The sequence below is a fragment of the Hakea prostrata genome, chromosome 10 (genome assembly GCF_041222555.1).
Source record: "Hakea prostrata isolate BN-2017 chromosome 10, UWA_Hpros_2, whole genome shotgun sequence".
Lineage (NCBI taxonomy): Eukaryota > Viridiplantae > Streptophyta > Magnoliopsida > Proteales > Proteaceae > Hakea > Hakea prostrata.
In genome coordinates, this window is record NC_142609.1 from 34,728,553 (window position 1) to 34,737,008 (window position 8,456).

Consider the following 8,456-nt stretch of genomic DNA (forward strand, 5'->3'; position numbering starts at 1 on the left):
TCCTTTTGTGCCCCTTAGAAAAGATTTTCTTTAAAAAGTCTCATACATTGATTAGGCATATATTAAAATTACACTAATAAAAATATAAAATTCTAAACAGCAACATCAAATTTTGTTTCTTAGTCATTTAGCATTATAAAACCATTATATTAAACCAACATTTTTATATATTAGATGGCTCAAATTTGGACAATAGGTTAGATTCAAATTTCACAATAGATTTGATTATACATTTTATGTATTATCTATATGATTTAAATTTATCATGGACGTTTACCCAAAAAAGAATTTATCATGGAAAATCTCATTAGGGAATAGGACAGAGCCAATCTAGGATAGGGATAGGGACAAGGCCAATAAGTATCAAAGATAGTGTCATAAGGGATAGACACATCCCAATCAAGAACAGTCACGCACGTCATGGCTCAAGGTCAAGGACAAGAATCCTAGGCCCTGAACCAGCGTAGTATAGGAATTGGCCTAGCAAAAAACATTCAAGACTGGATTGAGATTAAAAAACTGGCCCAGCCCGTCCGTTTGCAGCCTTGCACGGACGGAAATGCTATTTGGTGGATTAACCGTGAAAAGTCAATTTGATTAGATCAATACCGCTAGCTTCATCACCAGTCCATCTTTGTTACCGTGGATTCTTTTACTCCTTTGGCTGGCGTTCCCGTCCGTGGCAAGGGATATACACGGGTCAAGAATGGAGCTAGCATTGTTGTTCTGTCTTGGTCAATTCGTCAAGCCACATCTGCTCTTGTTTCTTCAGCGCCTGCAATGCTGTTCAAGTCCCCCTCTATGATTTATATTTTCAAACAGTTCGTCTGCACTTGGAAAACCAGAATCATGACCATCGACTTCATCGTTCATTACTGAGACTTGAACATCTACACTTTCTTGAACAGTAGAAAGGGTGACAGACTTTACCAATATTGACCACTTCCTCTCGTTTTCCCATAGATATTTTCAAATGTTGTTTCAGCCGAGAAGGAAGACTGGGTGAGAGTGAGATCAAATGGTTAATATCATCCTATTGCATTGATTAAATTATTCATTGCATGGATTATGCTGAACCCCTTGCATTGGTTTTTTCAACGATAGTTACCTATCAAGAAAAAATTTAAAATAGGAAAGAAAGCGAACTGGAAGTTGGTGGTAAAAGGAGTTCTCAACTAATTTCTTTTTATAATTGAAGGGTTGATTTTCAAAGGCGCGTTCTCGGAGAAACAATAGATAATATTAATATTCTTCATGAATTTTTACTTTTCTAGTAGTTGATTATATCTTCTCTTAACTCCTCTTCCCACAAGCTATATAAACCAATTTCAGTTCTGTCCCAGGAGGCCAAGACACAGCACCGTTTGCCTCCTTATCTTCCTTAGCTTCCTTACTTTCCTCTATTTTCTCTACAATAAGCTAGCTCTCTTGAACAGTAAACAGTACTTCACCTTCTCCATTCACCCTCTTCTTTGAAAAAAGACATGGAATTCGAACAAGCCATGGTTGGAAAGACCTACTGGCACCCAAAGCCAGAGCTTCATCAGCTTGACAAACATCCTATGATGAGCAGGAGTTTGTCCACCAGAAGTATTTTGGACACTGATGATGCCCGTATCCATCGATCGGAGTCCTTTGGTATGCATGACATGGAAGTCACCAAGAATGATTCTGCAGAAACCAAATTTGAGTGGTTACGGTCACAGTTGATCGGACATGATGTTGAGTTCAACACTCCTTTTGGGAGACGCCTTCTCACCTATGCAGACCACACAGCCTCGGGTAGAAGTCTTCGCTTCATCGAAGATTTTATCGCCAATAGTGTTCTTCCTTTTTATGGTAAGTAAGCTGATTTGTTTGAATTAGAGTATTGATGATTCATAGTATTCATGAAGTAGCTTAAACTCATTTGGTTGCGCGCATGGCCACAGGTAACACACATACTAGTGACAGCTATGTGGGGTACAAGACCACCAAGATGGTCAAAGATGCCACTAGATACATCAAGAATTGCTTAGGTGCAGGACCAGATGATGCTCTCATATTACTGTGGCTCGGCACCACCGTAGCCATCAAGCGCCTGCAAGAGGTGATGGGAATTGCAGTGCCTTCAACCATGAGAGATAAGGTATTATCAACCCTACAGACAGAGGAGAGATGGGTGGTCTTTGTCGGGCCATACGAGCACCACTCCAACCTCCTCTCGTGGCGTAATAGCCTAGCTGAGGTGATAGAGATCGGTCTGGATGATGACGGGTTGATAGACGTGCGAGCTCTAAGTCACCAACTTGAGTCTTACAGGGATTCCAAACGTCCTATGTTGGGTTCATTCTCAGCATGTAGTAATGTTACTGGAACATATACTGATACACATGCCATCGCCAAGCTTCTTCACCAGCATGGAGCTTTTGCTTGCTTTGATTACGCAGCAAGGTTAGTCAAGCTAGCTACATCCAGTTATTGTATTGTGTGCCTGAAAGCTATTCATGTGTTCACTAAACAATCAAGATTCTGTTCCAATAATTTTCTCTAATCTCCATATTATTAAAAATGATTTACTTGGATACGTGTAGTGGTCCTTATGCGGAGATTAACATGAGATCTGGGGAGATAGAAGGCTATGATGCTATATTCATGAGCCCACACAAGTTTGTTGGTGGACCTGGTACACCTGGCCTCCTATTGATGCACAAGGCCTTGTACTAGTTGAGTTCTTCTGCACCTTCAACTTGCGGAGGTGGAACTGTTGATTTTGTCAATAGCTTTAGTGAAGAGGTAAACCTCCTCATCACCACTCTAAGTGACTATTCCTATATTTATTATTTAATGATAAGTTAATTGCTTTATGAAGGGACTTATTTGCTAACCTATGTATTAATTAATCTGAATCAATCTGTAGCACACTTTGTATTACAATGATGTGGAAGAAAGGGAAGATGCTGGAACTCCACCAATCGTCCAGAAGATAAGAGCAGCTTTGGCTTTACTGGGTGAAGGACTTCATGGGATACGAGTGTAATTGAAAACCAGGAGCATGTCTACATCAATGCAGCATTGCAAAGGCTCCTTCCAAACAAAAACATATTGGTGTTAGGGAATACCACTGCCCCAAGACAAGCTATACTTTCTTTCGTGGTTTACTCGACCACCAATTCTTCTTCGTACGATCATAGCGAAGATGGAAGAGGTAACAAGGGTCTATACATGTGGGCGAGTCAGGAAACAAGAGAGATAAACCTCTTCATGGGCCTTTTGTTGCAAAGCTCCTCAATGATCTCTTTGGAATCCAAGCTCGAGCTGGATGTGCTTGTGCTGGACCCTATGGTCACCATCTACTTGGTGTCGATCAAACTCATTCGCTAGCTTTTCGTGCTGCTATCCAAAAGGTGAATCCTTAGCCGCTAAGATCAATTAACCTTTCATGCAACCCCATCAAATAAATCTCCATCTTAAATTTATTGTGACTAATCTTACTTTGAATTTGCTTTGATAGGGTTACACCTGGTGTAAAACACTGGTGGACCGGACTCGGTTTCCCTTACTACATGTCAAAAGAAGAGTTCGAGTTCATTCTAGCTGCATTGGAGTTCATTGCGAAATACGGTCAACGATTCCTTCCACTCTACAGCTTCAATTGGAAGACTGGTAACTGGACCTTTCAGTCTAAAGCATTCATGGAGAACATACTAGGGGATGATTATGCACCAGTAGATGTTCCTCTAAGTGCGATTAAGCCTGGATTGAACATTAGAAACAATGGATTGAGGCATGGTGAGGATGATCAGCAAACCAGAAATGAAGTACTCATAAGCAAATATACCAACTACTTGGAGACTGCCAAATATGTGGCAAGTTTCCTCCCCAAGTTCCCTCCACATAGGAGGGTTCCGAAGGACATAGATCTCAGCCTTGCGCATTTTAGGGTCTAGAGAGTTAGCTCTCTCTTTCCCATCCTTGAGCATCTCCAAAGTATATCGTTATATGATGTGTTAAGAATCCTTAACGCTATATGTATAGATTAAAGAGGTATCTTGATTCAAATTCCATTAATGTGGTTTTTACTCAATTTGTTTTGTAATTTTTTTTGCCATCCCAACTACAAAAACACAAATTCTCTAGTACTGTGAAGTGTCATGTTTATTAAACCACATTTCATATTAACTAATTTTGCTTTACTTGAATTGTATAGATATGTGTCCCTTTTTCCTTTCTGTCCTTTTAAGATTTTCGTGGGCGGGTAGGCGCGGGGGGGGGGGGAGATGGTGGGGGCAAGGAAGAAAATTACATCTACTGAACAAACACAAGTATGTGTGAGCAGGGAGAGGAATGCATTGGTATATATTCAACAATCATAAATACAAAGCAACTCATAGAGGGGTGAAGAAATAATCAAACAAGGGGGGGAAGGAAAATGGGGTTGATAAGTTCATTTTATGCATACTATTTAAATAATTAACTTGATACATTTCATGTGTTCGCAATCGTTTTGTATCATTTTACCTTAATATTGCATGCAAATGAGCATCAAATGCATTCTCTTTGAATCTAAGTAATTTTAGTAATTTATATTTATCCTGGCTAATCCTTATTCAAATTTATTATTTGTGCCTATAGTGAATCACCTTAGTACTTGAACTCCTTCAATTAAAGTTTGATCAAAGAAGGGAAAAGAGAAAAAGAATTCCTACTCAAAGAAGGAAGTGGAAAAAATCCCATTCTTGAGTGTGTTCTATCCAATTTCTATCAAGTCCTTAATCAGATGGTTGTCTAGAGTCCGATCGAGCTGATTTTTGGACAGGAGCTTCCACGACTTCTTGATCTTCAAATCCAGTAGTTGTATTGTGCATTTGAGCTCTCGAAGTCAGTGCAATTTATACGCTACCTAGACAAGCAAATTTCTTGATTATGTTAGATTAGAATCTAGAAACTTTGTTTCAAACTGTGTCAGAGTCAAGTAATCATATCCCATGCAATCGAAGAAATCATTCTATAAAAGGGAAGCAAACTCCAGCCAGAAGGGAGGAATTTTGTAGAGCAAGGAGCTGCTAGAGATGTTTAGGAGAGGAGCTGCAGTCTTGGGCAGATTTTGGAGAGTTGCTGCTGAATTTCTTCTACAAACCAACCCTAGAGTGATGTTCCTCTATCCTTCTTCTTCTATGATGTCCTAAAATTCTATTGCTAGAGTGTAGATGAATCCCTCCATGAATTAATTTATTGATTTCTCTCTTTTATGCAATACAATCCTCTACTGTTCGCTTTCTTCAATTTTGTTCTTAATGTCTGAACGCTCTGGCAAACATCCATGAATTCGTGGTATGTTTTTATACATGTGACAATGGAGAATATATGTTAGTCTTAGGGTTGAAGAATGATAAATTACATTTAACGTGTAACAGATTGGACGGTTTGTTAGACATTTTTTGGAGATTCTATGTCTCATGCAATGCATTGAATTAATCTTTTATGCATAAAAGGTAGAAGGGATTTGTTGTGTTAAAGACCCTCAAGCTTAACAGGTGGGGTGATCTAATAAAGTAACCGTATTGGCAAGGGTATAGAGTAAATTGATTTTATGAATGTGAGGGACTGATAATTGTTTGAAGTATGATTGAGGTTTCCTAATTGGAATAAAACTCCTCTTTTAATGATATCTTTTGTTTTCTTATGTTACCTATATTAGTTTCCTATTTGGTGTTAGATTGATTTCGTAATAAGTCTGGGACTAGTTTTTTTTACTTGTCTTTCTCTTCCTACTCAGAGTAGGATATACTCAAATTGTAACTTTTAAACACCCAATTGGGGTTGATGAATGAAGTACACTTTCTGAAATTTTTACAAATTCCAACATGGTATTCAGAGCCTTCTTAAGATTGCTATTTTGAGAGTAGTTTAAGTTTCTACTTTGAAAAATTGGACGCTAGGTCAATGAAGAAGATGAACTAGGGTTTCCATAAATCTTTCAGAATTTATTATTTTTCCTACATTTGTTGTATTGTGCTTCTGCTTCATTTTGATCCAATTAGTTTTCTTCTTATTGGATTGCCCTTTTTCAGATTTGCGCAAAACTTGATCTCATTTACCTTAAAAATTTGCCCCTTACCTTGGCAATCTTCTACTTGGGAAATATAACATTGCTATAAATCTGACTTTTTTAACTTGCGTAGAACCTTATCTCTATTAGCCTAGGAGATTTGCCCCTTACTTTGACAATCTTCCAATTTGGAGATCCAGCCTTGCTGTAGATTTGTTGTTTGAGCTATACAAAACTTGATCTATATTACCTTTGGAGATTGTCACTTACCCTAGTAGATTTTCCCTTACCTTTGGAGATTGTCCCTTATCATGGCAAATTTTTTCTGTAGAGATCTAACATTGATGTAGATCTAAATTTTCATTTTTCCTGTTGTTCTCTAGTTTTTTTAATCTCCTGGTCTAGCTAGTGAATGACTCAAAGCTTTGGTAACCCAACAACAAATTTTTATCCATGGATAGAGAGAACTTTTCGAAGAGGGGAAAAAATCAGCGGCCAGAATTTGTGCTTGAAGTAGTTTTGAAGGAGAAAATTTAGTGGAAGTGATACCATATCATAATCAACAAGATGAGCTAAACAATAACTTAATGGATTGAACCTAGCACCAGCAGCACCTAGAAGAACCTTGCGAGATTATACTTAACCACCTATTAGATCCCAAAGTTAAGCATTAGAAGGTTTGCTATTGAAGCGAACAATTTTGAACTAAAATCTCCTTTTATTTAGATGTTTCAAATTGCAGCCCAATTTTATGGATTGGCCAGTGAAGACCCAACTGCACATCTAAAAGCATTTCTAGAAATTTGTGATACTGTCAAGTACAATACAGTTAGCAAAGATGTCATCCGTCTAAGACTTTTTCCTTTCTCTTTGCTTGACAAAGCAAACACATGGCTACAGTCCCTACCCGGAGATTCAATTAGGACTCGGGACTCTTTAGTTCAAAAATTTTAAAACAAAGTATTTCCTTTTGTTAAATTTGCTAAATTGTGTAATGACATTATTACTTTTGAGCAAGAAGAAGTAGAGTCTTTAAATGATGCAAGGGAGCACTTCAAAGAATACTTGTGGAGATGCCCACAGCATTGTCTTCCCCAATGGATGACCATACAAAGTTTCTGCAATGGTTTGAAAGAGCAATTCAAGTCCATCCTAGATGCAACTGAAGGTTCAATCCATAACAAAGTATTAAATGAGGTCTATGAATTGGTGGATGAGATGGAAACTTACTCCTACCAATGCCCATCTGACAAACAATCAAGGGGTGGAGTTGCAGGGGTACATGAAATTGATGCCATGACAGCAATTGAAGCTAAGCTTGATGTCATTCGGAGAAGAGTGAAAAATCTGATTGTCTCTAAAACTCAAGGAGTTTCTTATGATATGATTAGTTCTATCCATAATTCTGATATATATATATATATATTCTAATAGTTTTTTAGAAAATGCTAATTTTTTTTTCTCTAATAAGTTTGGTAGGAATCCTCAATGTATCATGACCCCAGTTTTCATAGGCTTGGTGGGGCCCACATTACAGTCACCCAATAGGGGCATGTGACAATTCCTCATAGTATCAACCTGTTAAAAGCCACTAAAAACAATGCCAAACTAAACATCTCCAAGGACGAAGACAGATAACATAACATGTTTGACAAATTGACTCATGTACATCTGTATACAGTCCACAGTCAAGTTTTAATTACATTGGAGTTTTCAACAAGTACCTAGTTAGATACATACAACCTCAAAATAAATATATACACCACAATTCAGTTTAGCAAAACATTAGTTGCAAAAAGAAGTTATCATCTTCTACTTTAAACATGTTGTTGGGTAGCAATACCCTTGCCCTTGTCATATATAAGGGACCTGTCAACATTTACAATAATGACCTATGCGAGCCTAGTAAGTGATATAGTCAACCATATAAGCAAACCAGGAAAATCATCATGCATCCATTATCACATCAAAGTCTTATGACATTATGCATTTCTGTTTTCCTTCAGTTTTCTTTTCATTCTCCTTCTATTTTTTTCTTTATTAATCCAGACCTAAGCACTACCACTTAGAAAGAGGATACCCTCAATCTAAACCACACAAGTGGCATCAATGTAAGTCTCAATCTTAGAGGTTCTCATTAAGAATTCTCTTTTAGGTCTCTTAGCAAAAGGCCGGGTGTTCTCCACAGAGGCCATCATTGATCTGGTCTATATTTTCACTTTGTAGTCTCGCTTCATGCCTTCCCATTTGAATTCACTAGGTAGTAGGACTTACAGAAGCCATCAACATTTTATTTCTTTCTTTATTCTTATTATTTCCTCCATTTTCTTTTCTCTTTTTATATTCAGTTTCAGCCTTGCATTATTACACCTTGTCTACTTCAGTGTAACTCTTTTATTTCAATTATCCCTTAGCCTTATTTTAA

The 8,456-nt window shown here is 37.7% G+C and overlaps 1 non-coding gene and 1 pseudogene across 2 annotated transcripts; one reads left to right on the plus strand and one right to left on the minus strand.

The window, feature by feature from the left end:
* The first annotated feature begins 1,365 nt into the window (after positions 1-1,365).
* On the plus strand, positions 1,366-3,398 carry LOC149002624 (uncharacterized; annotated as a pseudogene). Its single transcript, XR_016170421.1, has 4 exons — positions 1,366-1,839; positions 1,932-2,433; positions 2,574-2,775; positions 2,900-3,398. The product of XR_016170421.1 is annotated as an uncharacterized LOC149002624 (transcript).
* A 3,617-nt stretch (positions 3,399-7,015) lies between these two features.
* Positions 7,016-7,122, minus strand: LOC149002625 (small nucleolar RNA R71). Its single transcript, XR_016170538.1, has one exon. It is a non-coding gene; the product is annotated as a small nucleolar RNA R71 (small nucleolar RNA).
* Positions 7,123-8,456: the final 1,334 nt, after the last annotated feature.